Below are 20298 nucleotides of genomic sequence, written 5' to 3' on the forward strand. Positions count from 1 at the left end.
CACACTCACTTTCCATACACTAAGCGATTTTTTACGCAACTTAAGTTAGTGTACCTATAGAAACTGATTAGATAAAACCAGTGCCGCTATCCTAGATAGATCATATTGCTAGGGCTTATACTTATTTACATAATGTAATCGCATCCTACTTTTTGCAAAGCTTTTGTTGGTCAAATTTTTAAGTTTTGAAAAAGTGTGATGAAACTCGTAACCATTATTGGCTCGAGTACCAACTATGGCAGAACCGCCTGAAATAACACGCTTATAGAGGTGCTTGTATTCCCCTAGAACTGAGCACCCCAAAAGCAAGTTACAGCGGGCGGTATCCGTCGAGCACACCCAAGGGAGAACCCAAAAGATCCACATTTTCCCAAGGATCCAATAATGAGAACGAGTTACAATACTTGTCCATTTCATACATCAGAGTTTCTTAAAAGTACATTATTACAATACCAAATGTCAGAGTGCAGAATGATAAACAGCGGAATTTAAAATAAACATCTAGCGATAAGAATGAGGATCCATCTATGCCCACTAGAAGAATCCTCCACCCAACGGTACTTCTCAAGCATCACCTGCAACAGGGGTAAATAAACCCTGAGTACACAATGTACTCGTGACTAGTGGGAATAATTTTCCGACTCCAAGGAATATGATAAGTTGTATGGTTTGCTGGTTTCTTTTGGCGGAAAGCAATACTAATAGTGAGTCCTTACTTATGTTATTATTATCAGCTGTATTAAGTTATTCTCTATCCAGTCTATATAAGCACCTGCTCTACTTTCAAGCAAGAGTTGAGCAATTGGTTCCATTTATTCTCCTTTCAACTTTTGGTTCTTACTATGGTGCTAGACATGACAAGTCATACCGACTCGACGGCGATTCGTGAACCAATGTGCCTAGCTGGGTGCCCCAAAAACACACGTCTCGCTTGTACCCTAGGCATAAGCAGGACCAAACCATCACCCTCCTGTCCTAGGTGTCCAGGTCCCTGTCCAAACTTGGACTCCAAGCCCCCACTTCTGAGTCCTGGACTCAGTGCGGTGCAAGGACCTCCACCATCTCCGTCTCCAATCAGTCGGTCCGGAAAGAGCTGGATCCACAACAAAAGAGCAACAAGTCTTCCTTACGCCTATACCTAAGTATGTGCTCGGGACAATAGATCTGTGACTTGCCCATGATGCCTTATGTAACGACCGGTCCTTAATCGACTCAGACAGGGAAAAGTGTAATTGTGCTATGCCTTGTTGGCCGCAGGACACAACCCCTTACACCCACCCATAATCGAACAATATCCCTGCCCGGTCACCATTTACCTTACCATTTTATCATGAGTGATAATGTTTATCACCTACTTGTGAGTAATGGCAGGTTACTCATGATACCAATATCATAAGCATAGCAGCTACTCGACCTGTACTAGTAGGACTCATAGGTAGATATATTTATGCATGTAGTTTCTATCAAATGCTTGTAACTTAAATGCACATCATATATATATATTCAGTGATCATAAAATAGGGGTTATGCACCGGGGCTTGCCTTGGGTAGGCGATGGGTCAGTAAGGTCAGCACCAACAGGCTCTGGGGCTCCCTCCTGCATGAGGATCTCCTCCTCATACTCCTCAATCACTTCGTTGTACTCCTATTCATCGACGGGACGAATTCTACCAGCTCGTGATCTATATGCATGAAATGATGATGCAATGCTTAGTAATATAGCAACAGCAACTCTTAAAATAAAATTACATCTGTTAACTACTAAGCTAGTGCTACCGACCATGGTACTAAATTATCTATTGTTACCAATACAAGTATGAAGTGTGGCATACATTATTAGAGCAACTACAAGTACTCTTACTCCTAATACTGATTTACGCTATATATGATAAAGCAAGGATAATAGTTACTCTATTTATCAACTTACTCTAGGGCTACAAAATTTTCAGCAAGTACATAATAATCTAGTAATCCTACTGTAAAATTTTTATAACTATAGCTAACACTAATTTCCCACAAAAATTCCTACAATTATTAATCTACATAATACTAAGTCATCTAGTTTGAATTTATGAACCTACCATTGTCACAACTAACTGTAACCTAACCATACTAACAGGTAGATGGCATTTTTGTGAAACTAACAAACTTGGTTTCACTATTTTTGGACAACTACACAATTTACTACAATTTATCAAAGTTCAACTAAAAACTTTATTGAATAAACACTTCCTATTTTACTGGAAATTGGAAAACACAATTCTATCATATGGCCCACACGCTTCGGCTCGGCCCAAAATGGCGCGACACGCGTGCACGTGCAGCGCGGCCCACGTGAGGGTGCGGCCCAGCCGGACGATGACCCTAGAGGGAAGGACCCGTGCGCCGGGCAATAATCAAAAACACCCTCGGACTACTCTGTGTGGCGGTACAAGCAGCGAGGTGGGGTCGGTCGTGCGGCTGGCTACCCATCGAAGCCGAGGGTAGAGTTAATTTCACTACGGCGGCTTCACTATGGCGAAATCGGAGGGGCAGTCATGGCGACTGGGCAACAGGGAAGTTAGGCACGACAGCTCGGCACTGAGCACCACAGAGGATGGTCGGTCAGGGAAGACAGCTATGCAGCGTGGCAACGAACATGGACGTGATGGCACAATGAGGCAGCCGTCCCACGTGCGTGTAGCCCCAAGGTGTCAACGACAATAGTGACTGCGCAGGCGGTAGCGTGGTGATGAAGCGCACTCGGATGCGATGGCAAGGGCAAGCGGTGGGCCTATGCGCGTGCCGCTATGAAAGGTTAATGGCAGCAGTGGCCGTGCAGGCGGTGGTTGGTACATAGCGCAACCAGGGCACAGTTTGACGCGACGGCGAGCAGAGCAGTCTATGCGCCGTGCGGCGATGCGGGTCCACGCGGTTGTGCGCGAGCGAGAGCTTGCGCGGCGTGCCAGGGCTGGAATGAGGCACGGTCAGAAGGGTGGTGCTAGAGGCAGGGATGGCCAGAGTGGTAGCCCACGCATGGCGCGCTTGCTGGGCTGCAGACACGGTGACGATGAGTACCGGCACGGTGATCGCGCCTAGACACTAAGATCGTCTGGGACAGTGACTTGCATGCTTCTTAAAGCATCCCAAAAACTCAAACCCGGTGGCTCAAAAGCCAAACCAGTTGTTCTATGCTCCAGAGGGTATATAGGGCTATCAAACTAAGCTAAAACACCTTGCCACTACTTAACCCGATCCTCCTCTAAAAATGCCCAAACTTTGCATCTGAAAGGATCAAGATGCCCAAGAGGGGGGGGGGTGAATTGGGCTAATTCTAAATTTTCTTGCAATAATCAAATCCTACGGATAGCCCAATTAACCCCTTGTGCCTAGAAAAGTGTTTCTATCAAATCAACGCACAAATGACTTGCACCCTATGTTCCAAACTTACTCTAGCATAGCAATTCTATGAATGTAAAACAAGTATTGAATTGCTCAAAGTAAATACTCAAAGTAAGTGCTCAAAGTAAATAGGGAGAGAAAGGGAACACGACGATGTTTTGCCGAGGTATCGGAGAGTCGCCACTCCCCACTAGTCCTCGTTGGAGCACCCGCGCAAGGGTGTAGCTCCCCCTTGATCCGTGCAAGGATCAAGCGCTCTCTACGGGTTGATTCTTCGACACTCCATCACGGCGAATCACCCAAAGCCGCTCACAACTTGAGTTGGGTCACCCACAAGCTCCGCCAGGTGAACACCAAACTCCCAATCACCACCAAGCCGTCTAGGTGATGGCGATCACCAAGAGTAACAAGCACGAACTCTCACTTGACCACGTGAAGCCTAATGAGAAGATGGATGCACACTTGTCTACTCTTGATTCACTAATGAGGTTTCACTCTTGGATTCTCAAATCACAAACACCTCACTAGGACCTTGCTCTTCTTGGCACTCACAAACGTGTTTCTCAGCTGTTGGAATGAGCAAAAGTGACTCCACTCACGAGTAGAGCTTCTATTTATAAGGCAGCCTAAAAAATGAACCGTTATGAGCTTCTGCGGGGTGACCAGACGCTCCGATCGTTTTGACCGGACGCTCTGGTTAGTTCAACCCGCGAACAGTTTTCAAGTGATGACTGGACACTGTCAGGGTCCGGTCAGTACCGACCGGACACGTCCGGTCGCTCTTGGATGCTTACTGTAAACGACCGAACGCTGGATACTCAGGGTCCGGTCACCACTGACCGGACGCGTTTGGTCGCCCTTTCTCAAGTCTAGACCCTTACTGGAGTCGACCGGACGCTGGCCCTCAGCATCCGGTCACACGACCTTCCAGTGTCCGGTCACACTAGACTTGTTCTTCACAGTCAAATGAACTGACCGGACCCTGCGGCCAGCGTTCGGTCGCACCGGAGCCAGCGTCCGGTCAGTATTTGACCCTCCATTCACTTCCAACTTTCGATCATATGTGAATGAAGTTTGCTCCAAAGGATTTTAGGCATTCATAGGAGCTACCTAGAGCTAGTTTTCACAAGTGTGCACCACACCTAACTCACTAAACTCAACTAGGTCAAGCTACTTGTTCATACCCCCCTTCATAGTACAGCCAAAGGTAAAACAAAGTCCTAAACTACTCTAAGTGTCTCTCCAACTTCAATCGACACTTAGAACTAGTCATCCTTAACCTTGTCGTCCATCCTTTGAAAACTGAAATGATTTCCATCATAGGGGCATAACAACCTCGATTGCCCAATCGATCTCCATTACCATGACCTAACTTAATTGCCTCTACAAAACACACGTTAGTCATAGTAATCTTGTATTGACATTAATCACCGAAATCCACTTAGGGGCCTAGATGCTTTCAATCTCCCCCTTTTTGGTGATTGATGACAATACCACCTCGAGTATGTTATGGAGTGAGGTTTTTGAAGGGCTTGGTTCATATAAGCTTTTGTTGTTAAGAGCAAAAGAGTTAGGCAAGCTTATATGACCCAAACCAACACAATGTACTCAAAGAATATGAATTAAGCATGAGTACGAGTAACAAAGCTCATTTGCTTCGAAGTATAAACGCGGAAGCAAAAACAAATGAGCATCACAAGTGATATGACATATAGATAATGCAAAGTAGAAATCACACATGTCAACTATCACAATCACGTAGATAGCACTATCACATATATATAATAGTATGCATGAAAGTAAACACACGAATGCATAAGTAATAGTATATCACACAAATAAAACTCCAAATGTATATAATAAACTAATACTAGATAACTAGCTCCCCCTAAAACTCGCTCCCCCTGAGTCTACATACTCAAGCCCTCTCCCCCTTTGGCATCAAACACCAAAACCTAAGGGTCAGTCGGCGGGGCTGCAGCGGACGAGTCAGGCGCTGAAGTACGTGGAGCAAGATGGAACTGGGCGCCATCATCATTTGACCCTGAGCTCTGAACTGACTGACCCTTTGAAGCATGAAGTGTCGCTGAAGCGGTCTAGGTTTGAGCTGGGGCTGGTGCTGCCTGGGAAGCTGCTAGTATGTCTGTCGTAGGATCTGACGAGGCGACAGACGAGGGGAGCCTCTGAGTAGTCACTACGACTGGAGCTACTGTAGATGTACCAGCGATGTGCATATGAAGCAGAGTAGGCATGCTGGTCAACTCGCTGAAGGATGCTCCAAGACTCCTGGAGACTGACGTCTTAGGCACGAATAGCGAGGAAGACTGCTCTGGTGTGAAGCCCATCTGAAATGGAGTGAACTGCGGGGCTACCACAGGTGAGGCTAACCACTGGGACACCTGCATAGGAGGTGAAGCAAACTAAGCTGGAGGCTGTCCCTGACTCTGGAGCCCACTAGGCTATACTACTGGAGTCGTCGAAGTGGTAGGAGGCTGTGCAAGCTGGGGCGAAGGCTGTGGCAGTGGGATCCCAATGGCTGTCACTACATGCTGCATGAATCCCATGAGCTGCTGCTGCATAAGTAACTGCTGGTGCTGAAGGAGCTGCTGCTGCCGCTGGAACTCGTCCTGACGAGCCTAAAACTATGTGAAGTTGGCAGCTGTCTCCTGTGCCTGTCGTGTCTGATCCTGCTGCATCCGCTTAAGAATAGCAATGAGAGCGGGGTCTGTCTACGGAGCAGGTGGAGCAGAACTGGAGCTACCAGCCTCTACATCATGTCTGCTTGGAGGCATCTGAGGTATAGGCTGGTAGTCGTCGTTAGAGCTGTCACTGTACTCGCTCACCTCCTGCTGTGCCTCTAGCTCCTCCTCCTCAGTGGCAGCAATCCCTCTGATAATCTCATCCTGCTGAGCTACGGACTTTGGCATGTCGGGACGATGGCTAGGCTGTCTGGGTGCCTAAGGAGTGGTGTGTCTGATCCTCTATGACAGGTTGTAAGCTGGGAACTCTGTGGTGGCACCTGAATACTCATCCATCATGCCAGGGGGCTTATCAAGCACTACTCTACGGATGAGGAACGTGATCCAGTGAGCATAGGGAAGCTGCCTGCGACCCTTGAATCCCTCAGCTATTGTGTCCTCCATCTCTGAAAGTAGGAGATCCTAGATATCAAATACTGTCTGCTGCATGATGGCATTGAGAAGCCATAGCTATAAACGAGTCAGGCCCTCCCTGTATCCCAACCTGGGAAGCAGTGTCCTCCTGATGATGGCCTCTTGTACCCTCGCTGTAGGAGTCAAGTCACTAGGGTTCCTGCTCGACCCCTCTCCAAATGGCTCCTTAAAGCAATGTCGCACTAAATCTGTAGTGGGCACCAACCCTCCATGAGGACACCTGGGAGGCTCCTGCTGTCCATAACAGACCTCATGCATCTTGACAGGCTGCTCCTGTAGCCTCAGTATCTCTCTGGCTCTGCCACTCGTCCCTCTATAGTCTTTGCCTTTGAAGGCAAAGTGAATGAATCTGTGATGTAGATCGATGTAGAGCGAAGCATAAAACTGATGGACCCAAGATGGTACATATATCCCCGTCCGTCCAATCAGATCTGACAGTCCTAGCAAATATGACAAGTATGGCCGAATGCTCTCTCCAGCTGCTGCCACAATAGACTCTATCTGACAGACTCTCTGAGATCTGAACACTGTCCCACTGTTGAGATAAGCATTGTAGAAATCCTCTTGTAGTGGCATGTAGAAACCCTCAGCTGCTCTCTCATCCCTCCTCAGAGGAAACCAAACCTCAAACTCAACAAATCGCAGCTGCTGAACCTGTCTGGCGGTGGTGGCCCTCAAGTCAAGGTGAACCACTGGAGGTGGACCTTGAGGTCTAGGCGGAGGACGTGAACCTTTGCGCTGTGTAACTGGCCTCGGTGGACTGTAGCACTGGTACGACTCGAGCGGCGTAGCTGAGGTGCCGGCTCGGTCTCCTGACCCTCCTAAGTCTCCTAGGCTGGCTGAGGCTCTGCTGGTGGGGGCTGCTGCTGAGCTGATGGACCCTCCTCATTGGCAACCCATCGTCCTGCAAACGTGACAGTCCCAGCTAGACTCCCGTGATGACGCTCAACATCCTCAATCGTAGCTCTCAGTGCTGGTGAAACCGGCTGATCTGCAATGACAACACCGCTGCGGGCACCACCTCTCTCAGCACGCTCTGCAGCCTCTACAACAGTTGCTGCTCTCGCTGTCTCTGCATCGGGGTACTTCCGCTTCTTGGATGTCACCTGCTTGGTTGACTTGCCCTTAGATCCGGCTGGCTGGCGAGGCGGGGGCCTCCGATCATCATCACCTAGGCCAGCACCAACGTTCTTGGTGCGGACCATCTGAGCTGACAAGATGGTGAACGGCCGCTGATGAAGATCAACTATCAAACTGCCGCTTTCGAGGCTTGGCCTCGATCCTTACTCGTGAGCTTGGCTCCGAGTTGACTGCCAACTGCCACAAGAACCACAACGGAACCGACTCGCTACACGATAGAATAGATGGATATACAAATAAATACCATATGTCTAATAGATGCAAAACCCTAATAGAGAAAGCAATGTAGATGTGAATTTGAATCGAATGGCTTTCTACCTGACGATCAGCGATCCGAGAAAAGATAAGATGTCACGCGGGGGATCCTCGGAATCGAGCTAGGGTTACAAGAAGCAATGATGAACTGGTGGCCCTAGAATTTGTGAAATCAGTGCATTGAATTGCAATTTGATCTACGCAATTTGAAATAGACACAAAAGGGCTAGCCTTACCGAGAGGAGATGGGGCTAGGGCACAAGACACTTCACGGCCGGTCGCAAGATGGTGCGCGGGGAGGCATGGCGGCGCTGTGAGAAGTGCAGGCGCAGTGGCGCTGGCGCGGGTGAGCAGTGGCAGCAAGGGAGGCTCGGTGGCTGTGACGGTCCGGCGTTGGCGCGCAAGCTGCGGTGGTGTGGCGAGGCAAGGGCACGGAGGCGCGTGGCACGGCTACGGTGGAGAGTTGGTGGCGGCGCAAGCTAGGGCTCGGTCAAGGGGATTTGGCGGCATGGGTTAGGTCAAGGAAAGGAACATAGAGGCGCGGTTATATGAGGATCCGAAGCGAAATAGAGAAGGAAACGGAAGAGAGTCCTGAAAACGCGCGAGATCCACTGACCGGATGCTCCGGTGGTAGCGATCGGACGCTACCACCCAGCGTTTGGTCGATTCCAGAGAGGTCCAAATCCTCTGGAATCGGGACCGGACGCAATCGGTGGTCCATGACCGGACACAGGTAGGGTTCGGTTAGTACAACTTGTGTACCCTTCGATCGACCGGACGCTGAACCCTTCCTGACCGGACGCACAGACGTAGCGTCCAGTCACTCCTTCATCAGCAGTTCACCTCCTGTGAACTGACCGGACGCTGGACAGCAGCGTCCGGTGCACCTTTTCCAGCAAATCTTCAAACTTCCTTCGCGCTGCCTGTTCCCAATCAAGTCGCAACTTGAATAAGATCCAAATAAACACCCATTGGGACTGATGTGAGTGACCTCTCTCAAACCCTCATATTTTTCAAAATATTTTGCCTTAGGCTATAATTCTTTTTAAGAAAATAGGCAACAAGAGGGCAAATGGAACAAAACAACAAAGCAACATTCATGTATATGCAATACTTGTAAGTAAGTTTAGTTGCTTGTCAAGTTTGATCCAAGGTTAAGCTTCTTCACACGCTTTTCGGCGGTTATCTTAACCATGTTAGACAAGCCCTATGTGCATTGCCACAAATTAAACATGTTGTATATTACAATGAATGCAAGGGACAACACAAGCTCAATTTTTAGTGAAGTTACTAAAATCAAGTACATTGAGCTCATTCCGTAATCTACAAAATGTAGCCTCATCTAGCGGTTTAGTGAAGATATCCGCTAATTGATCTTCGGATCTTACACCTTCTAGTGATATATCATTTTTAGCCACATGATCTCTTAGAAAGTGATGGCGGATATCTATATGCTTGGTGCGAGAGTGTTGAACTGGATTATTTGCAAGTTTTACCGCACTTTCATTGTCGCACAAAAGAGGTACTTTCTCTAGAACTACTCCATAGTCTAGCAAAGTTTGTTTCATGTATAATATTTGTGCACAACAAGCACCCGCGGCAATATATTCTGCTTCGGCGGTGGACAAAGCCACACTATTTTGTTTCTTGGAGGACCAAGACACAAGCGATCTACCAAGCAAATGGCACCCTCCAGATGTGCTTTTTCTATCAACTTTGCATCCGGCGTAATCCGAATCGAAATAGCCAATTAATTCAAATAAAGCTCCTTTGGGGTACCAAAGACCAATGCTTGGTGTGTGCTTAAGATACCTAAGGATTCTTTTTATGGCAATTAAATGTGTTTCCTTAGGACTAGCTTGAAATCTAGCACACATACACACACTAAACATGATGTCAGGCCTAGATGCGGTTAAATATAACAAGCTACCAATCATAGAATGGTAGAGAGTTTGATCAACCAGGTTACCTCCCTCATCTAGGTCGAGATGTCCATTTGTAGGCATTGGTGTCTTGATTGGCTTATATTCATCCATCTTAAATCTTTTGAGAAGATCTTTTGTGTATTTCTCTTGAGAGATGAAGATGCCTTCTTTCATTTGCTTAACTTGAAAACCAAGAAAGAATGTAAGCTCACCAATCATTGACATCTCAAACTCCTTCGACATCAATTCACCAAATTCTTTGCATGAGTCTTCATTTGATGATCCAAAGATGATATCATCAACATATACTTGACAAATGAAGATATGCCCATCAAGCTTCTTGGTGAATAGTGTGGTGTCGACCTTCCCAATGGTGAAGCCCTTCTCAATGAGGAAGTCCCAAAGGCGCTCATACCAAGCTCTTGGGGCTTGCTTAAGCCCATATAGTGCCTTAGACAACCTATAAACATGATTAGGATATCTAGGGTCTTCAAACCCGGGAGGTTGATCAACATAGACTAGTTCATTTATAAAGCCATTTAAAAATGCACTTTTTACATCCATTTGATATAGTTTCATTTCATGATGTGATGCATATGCAAGAAGGATACGGATGGCTTCTAATCTTGCAACCGGTGCAAAGGTCTCTCCAAAATCCAAACCTTCAACTTGAGAGCACCCCTTTGCAACTAGTCTTGCCTTGTTCCTCACAACAACACCTTGATCATCTTGCTTGTTGCGGAACACCCACTTCGTTCCTATGACTCTTGCACCTTTTGGTCGCTCTTCAAGAGTCCAAACTTCATTGCGAGTGAAGTTGTTCAACTCTTCATACATGGCATTGATCCAATCCGGATCTTTAAGAGCTTCTTCTACCTTGGTAGGCTCATAGCAAGAGACAAAAGAGTGATGAGCAATAAATGAAGTAAGTTTTTGAGATCGAGTCATCACACCCTTTGTTGGACTCTCTATGATGAGATCTTGTGGATGATCTTGTAGGAGAGGTGTATTTCTTCTATTGACCACTTGAGGAGGAGGTTGTGGAGCATCAACATCTTGTGCTTGTACCACCATTTGCTCATGGGAGATATGAGTATCTTCATTTTCTACTCTCCCATCTTTTTCATCATCTTGTGGTACATTTGATGAAGAAGGTTGGTCAATGACTTGTATATCATCTTCATCATCTTTTGGTTTGATGTCTCCCATTGGAATATTCTTCATAGCTTCCCTCAATGGTTCATCACCTACATCATCAAGAATCTCATGTGCTCCTTGAGAGCCGTTAGATTCATCAAACTCCACATCATATGTTTCTTCAACCAAGCTGGTGGCATGATTAAATACTCTATATGCTTTGGACTTCAATGAGTAACCAACAAGAAAACCTATATCACAACGTCTTTGAAACTTCCCTAGGTGTTGCCGCTTCTTGTAGATATAGCACTTGCAACCAAACACCCTAAAGGAGACGTCCGGCTTCTTCCCATTGAGCAACTCATATGGTGTCTTGACAAGGAACTTTTGAAGAAATAGGCGGTTGGATGCATAACATGTGGTGTTGATTGCTTCTGCTCATAGAGCTTCGGGGGTGTTGTACTCATCTAGCATTGTCCTAGCAAGAGTGATCAAAGTCCGGTTCTTCCTCTCAACTATACCATTTTGTTGAGGAGTATAGGTTGCGAAGACTTCATGTTTGATTCCAACTTCATCACAATAAGCTTCTATGTTTGTGTTGTCAAACTCTTTGCCATTGTCACTTCTTATCTTCTTGAGCTTCACTTCAAATTCATTTTGAGCTCTCTTGGCAAACTTCTTGAAACAAGATGCAACTTCAGATTTGTCATGAAGGAAGGACACCCATGTATACCTTGAATAGTCATCCACAATCACAAGACAATAGAGATTTCCTCCCAAACTCTTGTATGTTGTTGGTCCAAATAAATCCATGTGTAGGAGTTCTAGCACTCTTGTGGTTGACATGAAAGCTTTGGTTAGATGAGTGTTTGCAACTTGCTTGCCGGCTTGACATGCACTACAAAGCTTGTCCTTCTCAAACTTCACATCCTTCAACCCTCTCACCAAATCATTCTTCATAAGCTTCTTGAGTGAGCTCATCCCAACATGAGCAAGTCTTCTATGCCATAGCCACCCAAGTGTTGTTTTGGTGAATAGGCAAGTCTTCAAGTTTGCATCTTCGGAGGTGAAGTCAACTAGATATAAGTTGTTGTATCTAAATCCATTGAATATCACTTGTTTGTCATCTACTTTGGATACAACAACCTCCTTCTCGGTGAATAAGCATTGGAAGCCAAGATCATACAATTGCCCAACGGATAGCAAGTTGAAACTCAATGAGGCAACATAGAGCACATTGGAGATGGAATGATCATTTGATATTGCCACTTTGCCTAATCCTTTAACCTTGCCCTTTGAATTATCTCCAAAAGTTATTTTCTCTTGTCCATCTACCTCTTCATCTAGTGAGGTGAACATACGAGGATCACCGGTCATATGTTGAGTGCAACCACTATCAATAACCCAATGACTTCTACCGGTCTTGTAGTTCACCTACACACAAGAGATTCAAGCTTTAGGGATCCAAACTTGTTGAGGGCCCTTCACCTTCTCAACAAGTGACTTAGCCACCCAAATCTTCTTAGGCCTACTCTTGTTGGGGGGTCCTAAGAACATGACTTTCATCTTTTCACTAGAATCTTTTCTAAGCATGTAGTGAGCATTGAAAGCAAAAGGTCTAGCATGCTTGGGCAAGGGTTGTGGTGGTGGAGTTTGACACTCATGAGCAAAGTGGCCTTCTTGTCCACACTCAAAACATCTCTTTGGCTTTAGCTTTGGCTTTGATTGTTGGTGTTGAGCTTGAGCCTTCTTCTTCTCTACACTTGCCATATATCCAATGCCACTTCTATCCATCTTCATGACGGTATTCATGAGTAGCTCACTTTGGAGATGCTTGCCTCTAGCAAACTTGCTCAATCCCACCTTGAGATGCCCTTTCTCCATCTTGAGCTTCTTGTTCTCTTCCTTGAGAATATCATTGTTCTCTTCTTCCTTGAGTTTCTTGTTTTCTTCTTTGAGCTTCTCATTCTCAAGGATCAACTCTTTGTCATGATCAAGAGTTTCTAGCACAATGGTGTTGTGACTTTTCATCTCTTCAAGATCTTTCATGAGCTTCTCATGGTCACTCTTGAGCTTGACATACTCATCATAGTCATTGCACTCAACCACTTGCTTGCCTTTGCTACTAGATCCATGCTCAATGCTCTCATCAATTAAATCATCACATGAGGTAGCTATATCAATCTTAACAACATGGTTAGTAGCATCATGTGGCTCATTTGGTAAGAATTCTTGTGCAATAACAAGGGTATCATAATTGATCTTAGAGTTGTATATTCATCTTTTAGCTTGTTGTGACTAGTGATAAGCTCATTGTGCACCCACTCAAGTTTATCATGTTTATCTTTAAGCTCTTTCTTAGAAGATTTGAGCTCCTTGAATTTGGATGATATAGAATCATTTGTTTCTTTGAGCTCATCATTAGCCTTTTCTAATGTATCACACTTAGCTAAGAGTGAATCATTTTTAGCATCAAGTTTTTCATTTGTAGCTCTACTCTTTCTAATGATCTTAGTGTATTTTCTTAATATTTTGACAAGATCATCATATGTGGGTGAATCATCATCACTATCACTATCATCATCACTAGCTTGCTCATCATCACTACTATCATCACTCTTAGTTACCTTGCGTTCACCCTTGGCCATAAGGCATAGGTGTGTAGAGGATGATGGCAATGGTGGCGGTGAGGATGCAAGATCAATAGCAATGGCGGCCACCTTCTCATTGTCACTCTCATCATCAGATGATCCACTTGATGAATCAATGTCCGTGAGCCAATCACCGACAATATAGGCTTTGCCACTCTTCTTCTTCTTGTAGAAGTCTCTCTTTTTGCCATCTCTCTTCTTGTATGGCTTGTTCTTTTTCTTTTCATCTTCATCACTTGAATCATCTTTCTTGCCCTTGTTCTTGAACTTGTCTTTCTTGGGCTTTGTGCATTGATGAGCTAGGTGACCAAGTTCACCATAATTGTAGCAATCCATCTCAGAGATTGGCTTTCTTCTTGAGCTAGTGAAGAACTTCTTCTTCTTGCCATCAAACTTGATGCCACTCTTGTTTAGCTTCTTTAGCATCTTGGCGGTCTTCTTCACCATGAGAGCAAGACGTTCTTCATCATCTTCATCACTTGAGCTCTCATACTCAAGTCTTGCCTTGCCCTTATCTTGGCTAGCTTTGAATGCTAAGTCCTTCTCTTTCTTCTTTGTAGAGGATGAGCCATCTTGTGGCGTGATGTGCATGTACATCTCATGAGCATTGATCTTTCCCATGATTTATGTCGGTGTAGCGGCGGAAAGATCACCTTGATGTAGCACGGTCACAATGTGCCCATATTTGTCAATGGGGAGGACACTCAAGATCTTTCTCACAACGTCGGATGGTGACATTTGAGTAAGTCCAAGCCATTGACTTCCTCTACAAGAACATTTAAACGAGAATACATTTCATTAGCACTTTCTTTGGGAAGCATCTCAAAAGAATTTAGCTTTTTAATCACAAGATGATAGCGTTCCTCACGCTCACTCTTGGTTCCCTCATGGAGCGCACAAATGTCCGACCATAGTGCATGGGCGTCTTTGTGGTTCCTTACACGATTAAACACATCTTTGCAAAGGCCTCTAAAGATGGTGTTGCGAGCCTTTGCATTCCATTTTTCATAGTTTACTTCATCGCCTTGAAGTTGTGCGACATTCTTAGGTGTTGGGAACCCTTGAGAGGCGGCTCTAAGAATTCCAACATCTAGAGCTTCTAGGTAAGCCTCCATGCGAATTTTCCAATATGGAAAATCATCCCCCTCAAAGATAGGAGGAGGTCCATCCCCGTGAGACATCTTGCTCTAAGCGGTTAGGCTTAAAAACGTGAGCATGAGGCTCTGATACCAATTGAAAGGATCAAGATGCCCAAGAGGGGGGGTGAATTGGGCTAATTCTAAATTTTCTTGCAATAATCAAATCCTACGGATAGCCCAATTAACCCCTTGTGCCTAGAAAAGTGTTTCTATCAAATCAACGCACAAATGACTTGCACCCTATGTTCCAAACTTACTCTAGCATAGCAATTCTATGAATGTAAAACAAGTATTGAATTGCTCAAAGTAAATACTCAAAGTAAGTGCTCAAAGTAAATAGGGAGAGAAAGGGAACGCGGCGATGTTTTGCTGAGGTATCGGAGAGTCGCCACTCCCCACTAGTCCTCGTTGGAGCACCCACGCAAGGGTGTAGCTCCCCCTTGATCCTGCGTAAGGATCAAGTGCTCTCTACGGGTTGATTCTTCGACACTCCGTCGCTGGCGAATCACCCAAAGCCGCTCACAACTTGAGTTGGGTCACCCACAAGCTCCACCTGGGTGAACACCAAACTCCCAATCACCTACCAAGCTGTCTAGGTGATGGCGATCACCAAGAGTAACAAGCACGAACTCTCACTTGACCACGCGAAGCCTAATGAGAAGATGGATGCACACTTGTCTACTCTTGATTCACTAATGAGGTTTCACTCTTGGATTCTCAAATCACAAACACCTCACTAGGACCTTGCTCTTCTTGGCACTCACTAAACGTGTTTCTCAGCTATTGAAATGAGCAAAAGTGACTTCCACTCACTGAGTGGAGCTTCTATTTATAAGGCAGCCTAAAAATGAACCGTTATGAGCTTCTGCGGGGTGACCAGGACTGCTCCGATCGTTTTGACCGGACGCTCCGGTCAGTTCAACCCACGAACAATTTTCAAGTGATGACCGGACGCTGTCAGGGTCCAGGTCAGTACCGACCGGACGCGTCCGGTCGCTCTTGGATGCTTACTGTAAACGACCGGACGCTGGATACTTAGGGTCCGGTCACCACTGACCGGACGCGTTCGGTCGCACTTTCTCAAGTCTGGACCCTTACTGGAGTCGACCGGACGCTGGCCCTCAGCGTCGGTCACACGACCTTCCAGCGTCCGGTCACACCAGACTTGTTCTTCACAGTCAAATGAACTGACCGGACCCTGCGGCCAGCGTCCGGTCGCATCGGAGCCAGCGTCCGGTCAGTATTTGACGCTCCATTCACTTTCAACTCTCGATCATATGTGAATGAAGTTTGCTCCAAAGGATCTTAGGCATTCATAGGAGCTACCTAGAGCTAGTTTTAACAAGTATGCACCACACCTAACTCACTAGACTTAACTAGGTCAAGCTACCCGTTCATACCCCCCTTCATAGTACGGCCAAAGGAAAAACAAAGTCCTAAACTACTCTAAGTGTCTCTCCAACTTCAATTTACACTTAGAACTAGTTATCCTTAACCTTGTCGTCCATCCTTTGAAAACCGAAACGATTTTCATCGTAGGGGCATGACAACCTCGATTGCCCAATCGATCTCCATTACCATGACCTAACTTAATTGCCTCTGCAAAACACACGTTAGTCATAGTAATCTTGTATTGACATTAATCACCGAAATTCACTTAGGGGCCTAGATGCTTTCACTAGGTTCATTTAGCTTTTAAGATTGTAGAAGCTAGCTAGCTTATGAAGTTGGTGGCTGTTTAGATTGTGAAATCTGAAAGGATCCAAACATGCTCTAGACTAGAATTCACGACGACGTTTCATGATATACATTATACATAGGCGAAGAGTTCACGTGCGAACGTATTTTTGCAAGCATAAAGATATATATACTCTACTATATATAGTATACATACGACTTTGTAACTTGCTTTTCTGTGTGTGTATAGTATATACTACATGGAAACGAGGTACAGAGACCAACAGAAAGTATCCATATCTTCCTTTTTTGCATGGAGTTGACAGAACCGTGTAGTCTTGTCTGCTTCTATAGAAGTGTAGACAGTAGGCCTGTAGGCAGTCCATGATGTACACATTTCCATAGGCCTTTGGTTATTTTTGTAACTAACGGCCGGTCATATACGCAGTCGTCTCTAATGCAATTTGCATAGCAGTGTATATAGGACACACCTCGCAGTCCTACTGTCTCGTACCGTTGCCTACGCACCCATGTTTTCTCCTCAAGGGTGGTCTCGTGTTGACCCCAACTGTTCACTAAAGGACAAATGTAGACAATCACCCTGTTCGTTTGATCGTTTCTGTGGCTTATAAACCGGCTAATATTGTTTTATTGTGAGAGAAAAACACTATATCATGAATGATAAACATGGCTGATACAATCAAGCGAACAGGGTAAATATGGTGTTAGCCACTGACCCACTGTGTTAGGGTTGCGGCAGGAGACACACCCACCATAGGTATGTTTCACACCGAGACATCCGACCTTTTAATTTGAGAGAATTGAGAGGACGCTGGCTGCTTTTCTCACCCCATGCTGTACTTATGCAAGGAAGGAGACCCATAGCCCGATTCCTGCCCGGCCGTATGCACTAGCTACAGCAGATTTCTGAGAGTTTATCTCGTTCCTGCCTGTGTAGTGTTGATCGTGTTTGTGACTTGTGATCGGTCTCTATTACTCCCTCCGTTAGCAAAAGAATACAATTATCATATTTCGAGGAGTTCAAAAGTTTGACAAATTATATGAAAAAGTACTAAGATTCATGAGACAAAATAAATACCATTACATTAGTTATAGAATATATTTTCATAATAAATTTATTTGGAGACATAAATGTTAATATTATTTACTATAAATTTGGTCAAATATGAGCCACGATTCCCATAATTACATTCTTTCCTATACGGAGGAAGTATTATCATTTGAAATAGATAATGAACTGTCATGTCGATAACTAGACAAATTTTCTTCCCTGACAAGCTTAAACGGAAACTCTAGCTAGTAGTAGTAGCAGAGTACTTGCCACTTGGGAGGAACTTGCATGCATGGTCAGGGGCTAATTAAGACCCTGTTTAGTTCCATTTTGCATGGCAAAAAAATAGCCCCTAAAGTTTTGCTACTAAACTTTAGTCCTGCTTGAGGTGTTTAGATCCATGACAAAAGTTTAGTCCTCCATAAAAAATTACCGATTTGCCCCTCCGTCCCCTTCCTCCCTACCCTCCCAGCCGCACGCTCAGCGGCGATGACAGCCAGCACTGAGGGGTGAGGCCGGCCCGTGGCACGACAGACGACGGCGGGGAGCTGAAGCGGCAGACGTCGGCGGTGCTCGAGGGGGAGGCGCTCGCCGCAACCGCGAGGTCCAAATGCTCCATGACGAGATCCAGAGGAGGAGGAGGGCGCGGGGGAGGAGAGGAAGCCGCCGAGATCCAGGGGAGGAGGAGGGTGAGAGGGAGGAGATGACGCCGCCGCCGGTGGAGGAGGCCACGCGGGGGGCGGGGGGGGGAGGAGGGCGCACCGGCCGGGGTGGAGGGAGGGCGCGTCACAAGGGGGCTGCGGAAGGCACCGGGCGGTCGCGGGTGGGGCGGGCGCGGGTGGGTGGGGGCATGAGGTGTCCCTTGTTAAGAATATCCAATAGGATCACACGACCGTAATATCTGGTTGATTGATGGTTGATTGATATCTACTGAAGATTGGTTGTGCGCTCAGGCTTGGATTGCGGGTGAAGGGAAGTATCATGGCTTCGGTTGATGTAATCTTGTGATGTAATCTAGAGTTACCAAAGTAGTTAGCTTCTTCTTGTTGTACAAGTTTTACCGCCACGCCAGGGGCTCTTCCTGGCTATATTAACACGAAGCCGTGAGCCTGAGAGGGCATCACGTTCCAACCATTTTCACATCCCTCACGCACCCAAGACGTTTTAGCTCAGTTTTGCACATCTTGAGGTGTAAATGGACTAAACTTTAGCCCCCCCCCCCCCCTCTCTCTTTTGCTCACTTTTGGCCTAGGTGTTTAGATCCATTTGACCAAACACATGAGCTGAAAGTGCGAGGGGAAATAAACAGGGCCTTAGCCGACGACAGATAGAGCTGGGCAGGCATGCCCTACACCGTACTGTAGAATCTTACGTGCAACACGAGGAAAGCTGATCTGAGCATGCATTTGGCCTTTCCCATTGCACAAAAGTTGAGTCCCAAGTACTGGTCGCTTCGCAGAGAAAAAGGACCAAATATTTCGACGCCGCGCACTTGAATTGGCAGATTGCACAACATGGACATGGAGTGAAAAGTCCTGTCGTTGCAGGGTTGCAGCTACCTGTACACCGCCGATGAATTGAACCACGGCCGGCCGCGGCGGGACTGGTGGTTTGGCAGCTAGCAGCTAGCATGCATTCACGTAGACCCCCATGCACATGCAGGACGTACGAGTACTCCATCTATCCAAATGGCGGGGCCACATGCTGGCGCGGTGCCGGCGCTTTACCGTGCCAGGAGGAGAGGCGCCGGCCGGGGGTTTCCAGCTGTGCTCAGCCATCATCCATCAGCAACGCAAGTACCGCGAGTCCGCGAGCAGCAGCAGATGGCAGTCGGTCAGCGTGCCAGCGCGCAGCCGTCGTCGTCGTTCCCGTCGCCGATCGGTCATGCGCCGCCCAAGACCAACATGTGAGGAGCGTGCAGTGCGGTTGCGTACTTGCGTGGAGGGAGGGCCGCGCATCCCGTACGCGCGTGTTTTGCTGAATTTTCCGCGTACGTATACTGTATCTAAGGTAGTAGCCCCGGGACCACGTGCGGGTAGGGCGCGTGGATCGCCGCGCGCGGTGTTGGCTCCCGGCACCGCGCAGGAGGGGCACCGGCTGACCACCGGCCCATGTCGAGGTGGCCGCGTTTGGTGGGGGCGCTGTGCCGAGCCGGCTGACGTACGTACGTACAAGTACGACGACGTTTTTGTTTTCCTCCCCGCTGGCCTCGATGGAGTCGACAGTGTTGGAAGCACGAGCTCAAACTGTGTAAGGGCGTGGGATTCGCATTCACTGAAGCTCAGGTTCTTTTTGGCAGCTTCCATTGCCATGAATAATCCATGATAGGTGTGTATGTACACAGTAATAACAAAATTAATTTTGATGCCGGGCCCGGGGACTGCAGTCGTTATAGATCGATATTATGGTACACTGGTATATATCATGGAGGCAGAACATCATAATCATCGATCAATTTAAGTTGCCATAGGGATATATGGCCCCGTTCGTGTGCCCTTAAACCCGGCTTGATTCGCTTATTTTTTTATCCGGAACAGTGTTTTTCTCTCACAAATTCCTCCAGCATTCCTCCAAATCATCCAGATTCCTCCAGAATTCAGACAAGTGAACATGCCCATAGGGTAAGGTATATTATTATCACCAATCCAACTTCAGTTTACTTTCAACAATTCAGTTACAAAAGGAATGGGTGTGGAGCTGGCGTTTTCATTAGCGAAACAAACCTAGGTTAGATAGTTAGGATCAATC

Source organism: Miscanthus floridulus, unplaced genomic scaffold (genome assembly GCF_019320115.1).
Source record: "Miscanthus floridulus cultivar M001 unplaced genomic scaffold, ASM1932011v1 os_1979_1_2, whole genome shotgun sequence".
Lineage (NCBI taxonomy): Eukaryota > Viridiplantae > Streptophyta > Magnoliopsida > Poales > Poaceae > Miscanthus > Miscanthus floridulus.